The sequence below is a fragment of the Sinocyclocheilus anshuiensis genome, unplaced genomic scaffold (genome assembly GCF_001515605.1).
Source record: "Sinocyclocheilus anshuiensis isolate Anshui unplaced genomic scaffold, SAMN03320099.WGS_v1.1 scaffold836, whole genome shotgun sequence".
NCBI classification, from domain to species: domain Eukaryota; kingdom Metazoa; phylum Chordata; class Actinopteri; order Cypriniformes; family Cyprinidae; genus Sinocyclocheilus; species Sinocyclocheilus anshuiensis.
In genome coordinates this window covers 862,868-871,172 of record NW_015551122.1, presented here as the reverse complement: position 1 = coordinate 871,172, position 8,305 = coordinate 862,868, and the positions used below count along the sequence as shown (strand labels likewise).

Sequence of the window (8,305 nt, the reverse complement as noted above, 5' to 3'; positions counted from 1 at the left end):
TAAAAAATTCTGGGTGAATTGGTGCTTCCATAGTCTATCACGCCTGGGGCGTTTCCCATAGTGAGATACCTCGCTCTGTTCTCAGAGAACCGGGGTTACGCAAGTAACCTAAAGTTCTTTTTCAAACAATCGCTTGGTATCTCACTATGGGAATGATATAGCCAACTCCCAAAACGCATGCTTTCCGAAGCCGCTGAACAGACCCGGCAAGAACGAAAGATAACCTTTCAATTCTCCATAGAGCCAACATTGAGAATTGCATGAGCCATAGAAGGTGCAGTGACATCCAGACGGTAAAATCTGATAAATGTATGAGGGGAAGCCCAGCTTGCCGCTGCACAAATGTTTCCTACCGAAATCCCCTTGAACAATGCCCACGAGGTAGCCCATAGAAGGCGCAGTGACATCCAGACGGTAAAATCTGATAAATGTATGAAGGGAAGCCCAGCTTGCCACTGCACAAATATCTCCTACCGAAATCCCCTTGAACAAAGCCCACGAGGTAGCCATACCCCTTGTTGAATGAGCCCTTAAGCACGCTGGGGAATGAAGACCCATAGATGTATAGGCCAATTCAATTGCCTCCACCATCCAATGGTAAGGCGCTGTGAGGAGATCGGCTTACCCTAACACTGAGTGGCCCATGAAACGAATAACTGATCATTCTTCCTGAACGATCGTGTCCTGTTTACATAATAGCGTAATGCTCGTACAGGACACAAAGTGTGGAATTTCCGTTCCTCCTCCAAAAGAAAAAGGAGGGGGTAAAAGGCACGCAACTCCAAAGCAGAGCAGTTATAAGCTGAATCACTGACTTTGGGAACGAAAGCCGGGTTAGGCAGCAACGTAACCTTGCTGTCATCCGGACTAAAATCCAGACATGCCCGATGAACCGACAAAGCGTGTAACTCACACACTCGCTTAGCTGAGACTAAAGCAAGTAGTAAGACCGTTTTCAGAGATAGGAGCTTAATATCAACACTCTCCAGAGGTTCAAATGGGGCCCGAGTTAAAGCATTCAGAACCATGGACAAGTCCCATGACGGGACCAGATGCTTAGATACTGGTCTCAAACGCTTCTGGGCCATGAAACGAATAACTGATCATTCTTCCTGAACGATCGTGTCCTGTTTACATAATAGCGTAACGCTCGTACAGGACACAAAGTGTGGAATTTCCGTTCCTCCTCCAAAAGAAAAAGGAGGGGGGTAAAAGGCACGCAACTCCAAAGCAGAGCAGTTATAAGCTGAATCACTGACTTTGGGAATGAAAGTCGGGTTAGGCAGCAACGTAACCTTGCTGTCATCCAGACTTGTCCGATGAACCGACAAAGCATGTAACTCACACACTCGTTTAGCTGAGACTAAAGCAAGTAGTAAGACTGTTTTCAGAGATAGGAGCTTAATATCAACTCTCTCCAGAGGTTGTAAGGCGCTGTGAGGAGATCGGCTTACCCTAACACTGAGTGGCCCATGAAACGAATAACTGATCATTCTTCCTGAACGATCGTGTCCTGTTTACATAATAGCGTAATGCTCGTACAGGACACAAAGTGTGGAATTTCCGTTCCTCCTCCAAAAGAAAAAGGAGGGGGGTAAAAGGCACGCAACTCCAAAGCAGAGCAGTTATAAGCTGAATCACTGACTTTGGGAATGAAAGTCGGGTTAGGCAGCAACGTAACCTTGCTGTCATCCAGACTTGTCCGATGAACCGACAAAGCATGTAACTCACACACTCGTTTAGCTGAGACTAAAGCAAGTAGTAAGACTGTTTTCAGAGATAGGAGCTTAATATCAACACTCTCCAGAGGTTCAAATGGGGAACGAGTTAAAGCATTCAGAACCATGGACAAGTCCCATGACGGGACCAGATGCTTAGATACTGGTCTCAAACGCTTCACCCCCTTCATAAAACGGCATATAAGAGGGTGCCGTCCAACTGAGACTCCCTCGAAGCCTACATGACACACCGAAATAGCAGCCAGGTAAACTTTAATAGTAGAAAACGCTCTCCCATTGTTCATTAAGCTTTGTAAAAAGCAAAGTACATCGCTCACCGCGCACTGAAAAGGAATAACTCCTTTACGAGTACACCAGTCCTCAAACGCACGCCATTTAAGGCCATACAGACCCAAAGATCGACTCGTTCCGGGTGTGGGTGAAATATCTTTCCCCCCCGCTTGTGACAGCAGGTCCCGGCGCAACGAGAGCGGCCAAGGCTCTCCCTGAAGGAGCTGGACAATCTCTGCCAGCCACAGCCTCCCCGGCCAACGAGGGGCTATCAGAAGGAGAGATCATCTGTTTTCTCTTACTCTTTCCAGGGTGGGAGAAATTAGACTGAGGGAATGCATAAAGCAACACGTTCAGCCACGGGTGCGCCAGCGCATCCATACCCAAAGGCGCATTTTCGTCCCTGAGAGAGAAATACAGCAGACACTTTGCGTTTGCCTGCGAGGCGAAGAGATCTACGGCAGCCTTGCCGTACATCCCCCAAATCTAATCCACCACCTGCAGATGGAGCACCCATTCTCCGTATAACAGGTTGCCCCTTGACAGGAGATCCGCCCCTACATTCAGAACTCCTGGTTTGTGCGCCGCGCCCCAGATAATCAGTTTGCCCAAGTTGTAACGAACGAATGCGTTCCCCCTTGGCGATTAATATATGCCACCACTGTCGTGTTGTCTGTCCTGACCAGAACATGAAACCCTTCCGAGAATGGGAGAAAATGTTTCAGGGCCAGAAAGACTGCCATCAAGGGAGAAAATGTTTCAGGGCCAGAAAGACTGCCATCAACTCCAACATATTTATGTGAAGTTTGCGAAGCTGGGGCGTCCAGCGACCGTTTACCGATCTGCCCTGAAAAACAGCACCCCAGCCTGACAGAGATGCATCCATTGTCACTACTTTTCTCAGAGACACGCCCCCCAAGGGAACCCCTGTCTGGAATAAACAGGGTACTCTCCACTGATGAAGAGCCATCATGCACTCCGCGTGTATTCTCACTCTGCGCGCGAGGTGCCGACAAGGACACAAACGTCTCGCTGCTACCCATCGCTGGAAGTCTCTCATTTTCAGCAAACCTAGCGGGACCACGGACAGCGACGAAGCCATCATGCCCAAAAGACGGAGACAGGTCCTGAACGATACCAAATTTCCCTTGCGAAACTGGGCCACGCACTGACAAAACGCCATTATCCTCCTTTCCGAGAGCATAGCGAGATATGCCACAGAGTCTATTCGTAAGCCTGAGCCTAAGCTCCTGAGATGGAATCAGCTGGCTTTTGGCATAGTTGATTCTGAACCCCAGACTCGTTAGATGAGACGTGAGCATCTCTGTGTCCCGTTCCACGTGCTCCCGCGAGGGAGCGCAAATCAGATAATCGTCCAGATAAGAAGATATTCTGAGCCCCTTGTGTCTCAGCGGTAATAACGCTGTCTCTATGCACCTGCTGGACACGCGAGGAGCGAGGCTGAGCCCAAATGGAAGAGTAACAAATTCGTACACTTCACTCTGAAAGGAAAACCTAAAATATTTCCTGTGCGCAGGATAGATGCTTATATGAAAGTAAGCATCCTTGAGATCGACCGCGGTGAACCAATCGTTCCGACGGATTGTGCGCGTGAGAGCTGCAACTGTGAGCATCTTGAATTTGTACTTCCTCAAGTGCTTGTTTAGAGCACGCAGGTCCATTATTGGGCGCAAACCCCCGTCTTTCTTTGGAATTAGAAAATAACGGGAGTAATAGCCTTTCTGAGTTTCCCCCACTGGAACTCGTCTTATAGCTCTTTTCTCAAGAGGGAGGATATTTCTGCTTCTAGCACCCGAGCTGAATCCCCATTTGCTACAGATGCTATGACCCCGTTGAAAGGAGAGGGTTTTACAGCAAACTGAAGCCCGTAACCCTTGGTTACAGTCGCGAGGACCCACGGATGCGCAGAACACTCTCTCCAAGCCTCCTGATAAAGAGCCAGAGGGTTCAGCTGAACAGATTTCATAGATGGAGTGCTGGCGCCATCTGGTGGACAGAGAGAAAAACGGCCAAGATCTGTGTGACTCAGAGACTGATTTATCTCTTGGGTCATTGTTATTATTTTGTTTTTGTGTCCCTGTGCCCTCGGCATGGAGCCTGGATGCGACAGATAATTTTTTATTCGCTTTAAACCCAGAGGCTGAAGTGCTTTGTGACAATACACTTGAGAACTTGTTCTTGTACCCATCAGACCACATTTTTTTGGTGACATTGTGTGTGTTTTTGTCTCCCTGCGCCCTCAGCATTGAGCCTGGATGTGACAGGGGATCTTTCATTTGTTGTGAACCCAGGGGCTGAAGTGTTTTGTAACAATACACTTGGGAACTTGTGCTTGGACTCGTCAGACCACATTCTTTTGGTGGCTGCATTCTCAGCACTCGAACTTGCGGAATTGCTGTCAGCAATCCACGGAACATTGTGTGTTGAGGGGAAGCTGAACTGGCCTGAACACAACTTAGAACCATTTTTCCGCCCAAACTCCACATCTTCTGTGTCTTCGCAGGTGAGGGAACAAATATGGTGGGCTCGGGAGAGGACATCACAGAGAACCCTAGGTGCTGCCCATCCCTCCCATGCAGAGATTGCGTCCTAGGTCCTCATCCTACAGAGATCCCTCCTCTTTTTGTTAGAAGGGTTAGCGGACTTGGACTTTGCAGCTGCAGCCGCGAATGACTGCTTTCCCCATGGTTTAACGTTTGAAGCAGCGGGGGGGGCGAGCCGCCTGCTCCGTGCTCTGGGGTTTTGCCGTCCTGGACGCATTCAAAAACCTCCTGTTCTGCGTCGGAGGAACAGGACGCGGGGGAACAGGAGGACACGGCACTCTTTTACGTGGCAGACAGATGTCAAATGCCTCGCCTTCCTTCTTCTGGAGGTCGCGTCTCTGTCTCATCGCCGCAACGGCTGGGCCAAACAATCCACTCGAATCCACAGGAGCGTCGAGAAAATCTAATTTCTCCCTGTCCCCGACACTCGATAGATTTAGCCACAGCGACCTCTCGCCCGCAACGGCAAGAGCCATGGTACGGCCTCAGCTTTGAACCACGCCACGTGAGGTGTGCAGATTGAGATCCGTTATGTTGCCGATCTCCTCCCAGACCACTGGGTTTGGATTGCCGGCATCCAGCTGAGTGCCCAGCTCCTCCAACAACTTGGCTTGATAGGCCGTCAACAACGAAGTGACGTTAAGTGCCCGCACCGCCAATGCTGAGGATTTATAAATTTTTTGGTACATGGAAGTGGTGAAGCATTCCATTTTCCCAGGGAGGGAGGGACTAGCAGATGAGAGAGTGGTTCGCCTGTTTGGATGCAGGTGGTGAGCCACTGACTGCTCGACCGTGGGAGGGTTAGAGAGCCCAAGCCCTTCCATTTCACTCACATCGAGCGACGAGTATCCCTTGACGGGCACACGATGAGAAAAGGGTTTGTCCCACGATCGCTTCATCTCTGCTACACACGCCAGCAAAGCGGGAAGCAGTTATTTTGCCGGTGGAAGGCGAGAAGGAAGCCTTTTCCCATCATAGATGTCACGTTTAACTCCCAGATCCCCAGGAGTTACGGGCGAAGCGATGCCAAGCTTAGCTGCCGCACGCTTACAAACTTCCACTAGGTCACAATCTACCACCGTCGATGCCACATCGCCGCTTTGCACGCTCACGGGCCTAGATGCTTGTGCTGCAGACAGGATAGCATCATCCTCCTCATCATCTGGCTCATCTCGGAGGAGGTGAGCTAACATCTCCTCATCCTCCTCCTCGTCTCTCTCCACATCGCCTTCCGCAAGCAGCTGCTGGTCGAAAAGCGGCATAAACTCAGGATACTCTGAATCCATAATATTCCCCCACGAAGAAAGATCCTGTGGGGGAGAGGGTTGGACCACCTTTGTCGAAGGAGGGACAGAAGATAGAACCGTATAGTCTTTAGAAGAATGCAGCCACCTGAAGCCTTCTTTCCAAGATCCTGGCTGGCATTACACGACAGTGCGCGCAACTCTCCACATCCACCAGCACAGCCTGAGCGTGCTTAACACCCATGCACGCGATACACATTGGATGCGAATCCCTGCCTGAGATCATAAATCCACAAGCTGCCGGACACGAGCGCGAAGGGACATCCTTCCCTTTCTCCGCTGCGACCTTGGACCCCGACATGGTGAGTAGAATAATCTTAGCTCGCCTTAACGCGTTAGCTAGAAAAAACTCCGTAACGAGCAGAGAATCCACAACAGATTTGAACTGCACTGCGTTCTGCAACGTCTACCTTGACGGTATGTTTGTGAACTGAAGCACCACAGAACAGGTGCTGAAGGAAAGTCTTCACGGGGAAGAGAACAAAAATGCCATTTTCTGAGATCACAGCCATATATATAGGGAGGGGGTGGGCTCCTTGTCAGAATTAGATTTAAAACACTTCAGCTATCAAAGCAAAAGGGGGGAATGGCACTGCCTTGCTTGCGAGATTACTATTATGCTACCCAGATTAGACCTTTAGTGTGTTTATGTAATCCGGTATATCAATCTAGATGGAAGAAAATAGAAAGTGTCATACCTCAGGGTGTCCCAGTTCAGGCAGCATTGGGAGATGTTGGACTGATAAGTATATTACTAACTATAGATAATACTTGGTTAAATGTATCCTAAAACGTTTGGAAGAAAGTAGTGAAATTAGGCAATTTGACAGATTCCATGGTATTGCTGCGCTGGTGTGCCTATGACACTGAGTTTGTTCCCAACAAAAGAGATAACAGGTTTAAAAGATGGACGGCTAAAGGCTTAACTGCCTATTGGACATTTATGAATAAGGGGAAACTTCAGAGCTTTCAGATGCTTAATGAAAATCATGGGCTACAGAACCAAGACTTTTATAGGTATCTCCAATTGCGTCATTATTTAGAGCATGCAATAGGAAAAGTATCAAGTGAAGTTGAAGTAGAAAATGGGTTACTAAAAGTTTTTTTTCTAGCCTATCAATTTAGATTTCTGTAAAAATGTCATCTCAAAGTTGTATAGTGGGCTACAACAAGTTAAGCGGGTAGACACATTATATACAAAGGAGAGATGGGAGCGGGAAGGCAACCTGAGTATTTCGGTAGAGGAGTGGGAAAGATTATATGAGTCACAATGGATAACTACGCACTCTTTGTTCTGGAGAGAGTTTGCGTGGAAGGGTGTTGCTAGGTTTTTCTCCACACCTGCTCAGATTAAGCAACAGTCATACAGATCCAAATGTTGGCGAAGGTGTGGAGTTGACAAGGCAAATAATTTCCACATTTTCTGGAGCTGCCTTTCTATTAATCAATATTGGTATGAGATACATAAATGTCTAGAAGTTATTTTTAAGATTCAAATTCCCTTCAGTTTTGAGATGATGTACCTAGGTTTGAGTTCCAGTGATTTTCCAAGTTCAGAATCCTAACGATAGCAAGAAAGAATGCAATTACAAGAAAGTGGCTACAACCAACTCCACCAACTCTTGAAGACTGGGTGGACATAGTACATGATATTTCTTTCAATGGAGAAGCTAACCTATGCTTTAAGACTCAAGTCTCAGTTGTTTTCAGTACTACGGAGAGATTGGATTGAGTATATATCCCATATACAATCAGATTTTGTTTAACTGAATAAAATAAAGACAGTCACTACTAAGTTTGCGGGGAGTTTGTTTGGTGTTGGTTGGGTGGGTGTACTTATTGCAATTATTATTATTTTTACTTATTTATTTTTTATTTATTTTATTTTATTTTATTTTTTCATCATGGTTTCCACATAAATATTAAGCAGTACAACTCTTTGAACATTGATATTAAAAAATGTTTATTGTACACCAAATCAACATATTTCTAATATACAGAGTAATATTAGAGTAATGGCTGCTGAAAATTCAACTTCGCTTCACAGGAATAAATTACATTTTAAAATATGTTAATAGTAATAGTAAATTGTAATAGTTCACAATATTACAAATTTTTATCTGCATTTTGATTAAATAAATGCAGCCTTTGTGAGCACAAGAGCCTTCTTTAAAAAACAGTCAGTATAGTTTACATATATATATATATACAGTGCTTAACAAATTTATTAGACCACCAGCACCCAAAACAGTATCGGTGATTACCAAAATTATTTTTTTATGTTTCTATAATGGTTAAACCACCTGTATTTGTAAGCTGTTTAGTCACAATAGTGTTTCTAATGCTAAAATATTATTGTTGTTATCTATACATTTTTTAATTTACTGCTAACCTGAATTTATAAGTAAAACTATATATACAGTATATA

General features: G+C 46.2%; 1 protein-coding gene across 1 annotated transcript in view; it reads right to left on the bottom strand.

Annotated features, from left to right (window-relative positions):
- The window catches only part of LOC107663111 (glutamate receptor 3), a 150,663-nt gene that overhangs the window by 2,701 nt on the left and 139,657 nt on the right, over nucleotides 1-8,305 (bottom strand). The window lies entirely within an intron of this gene.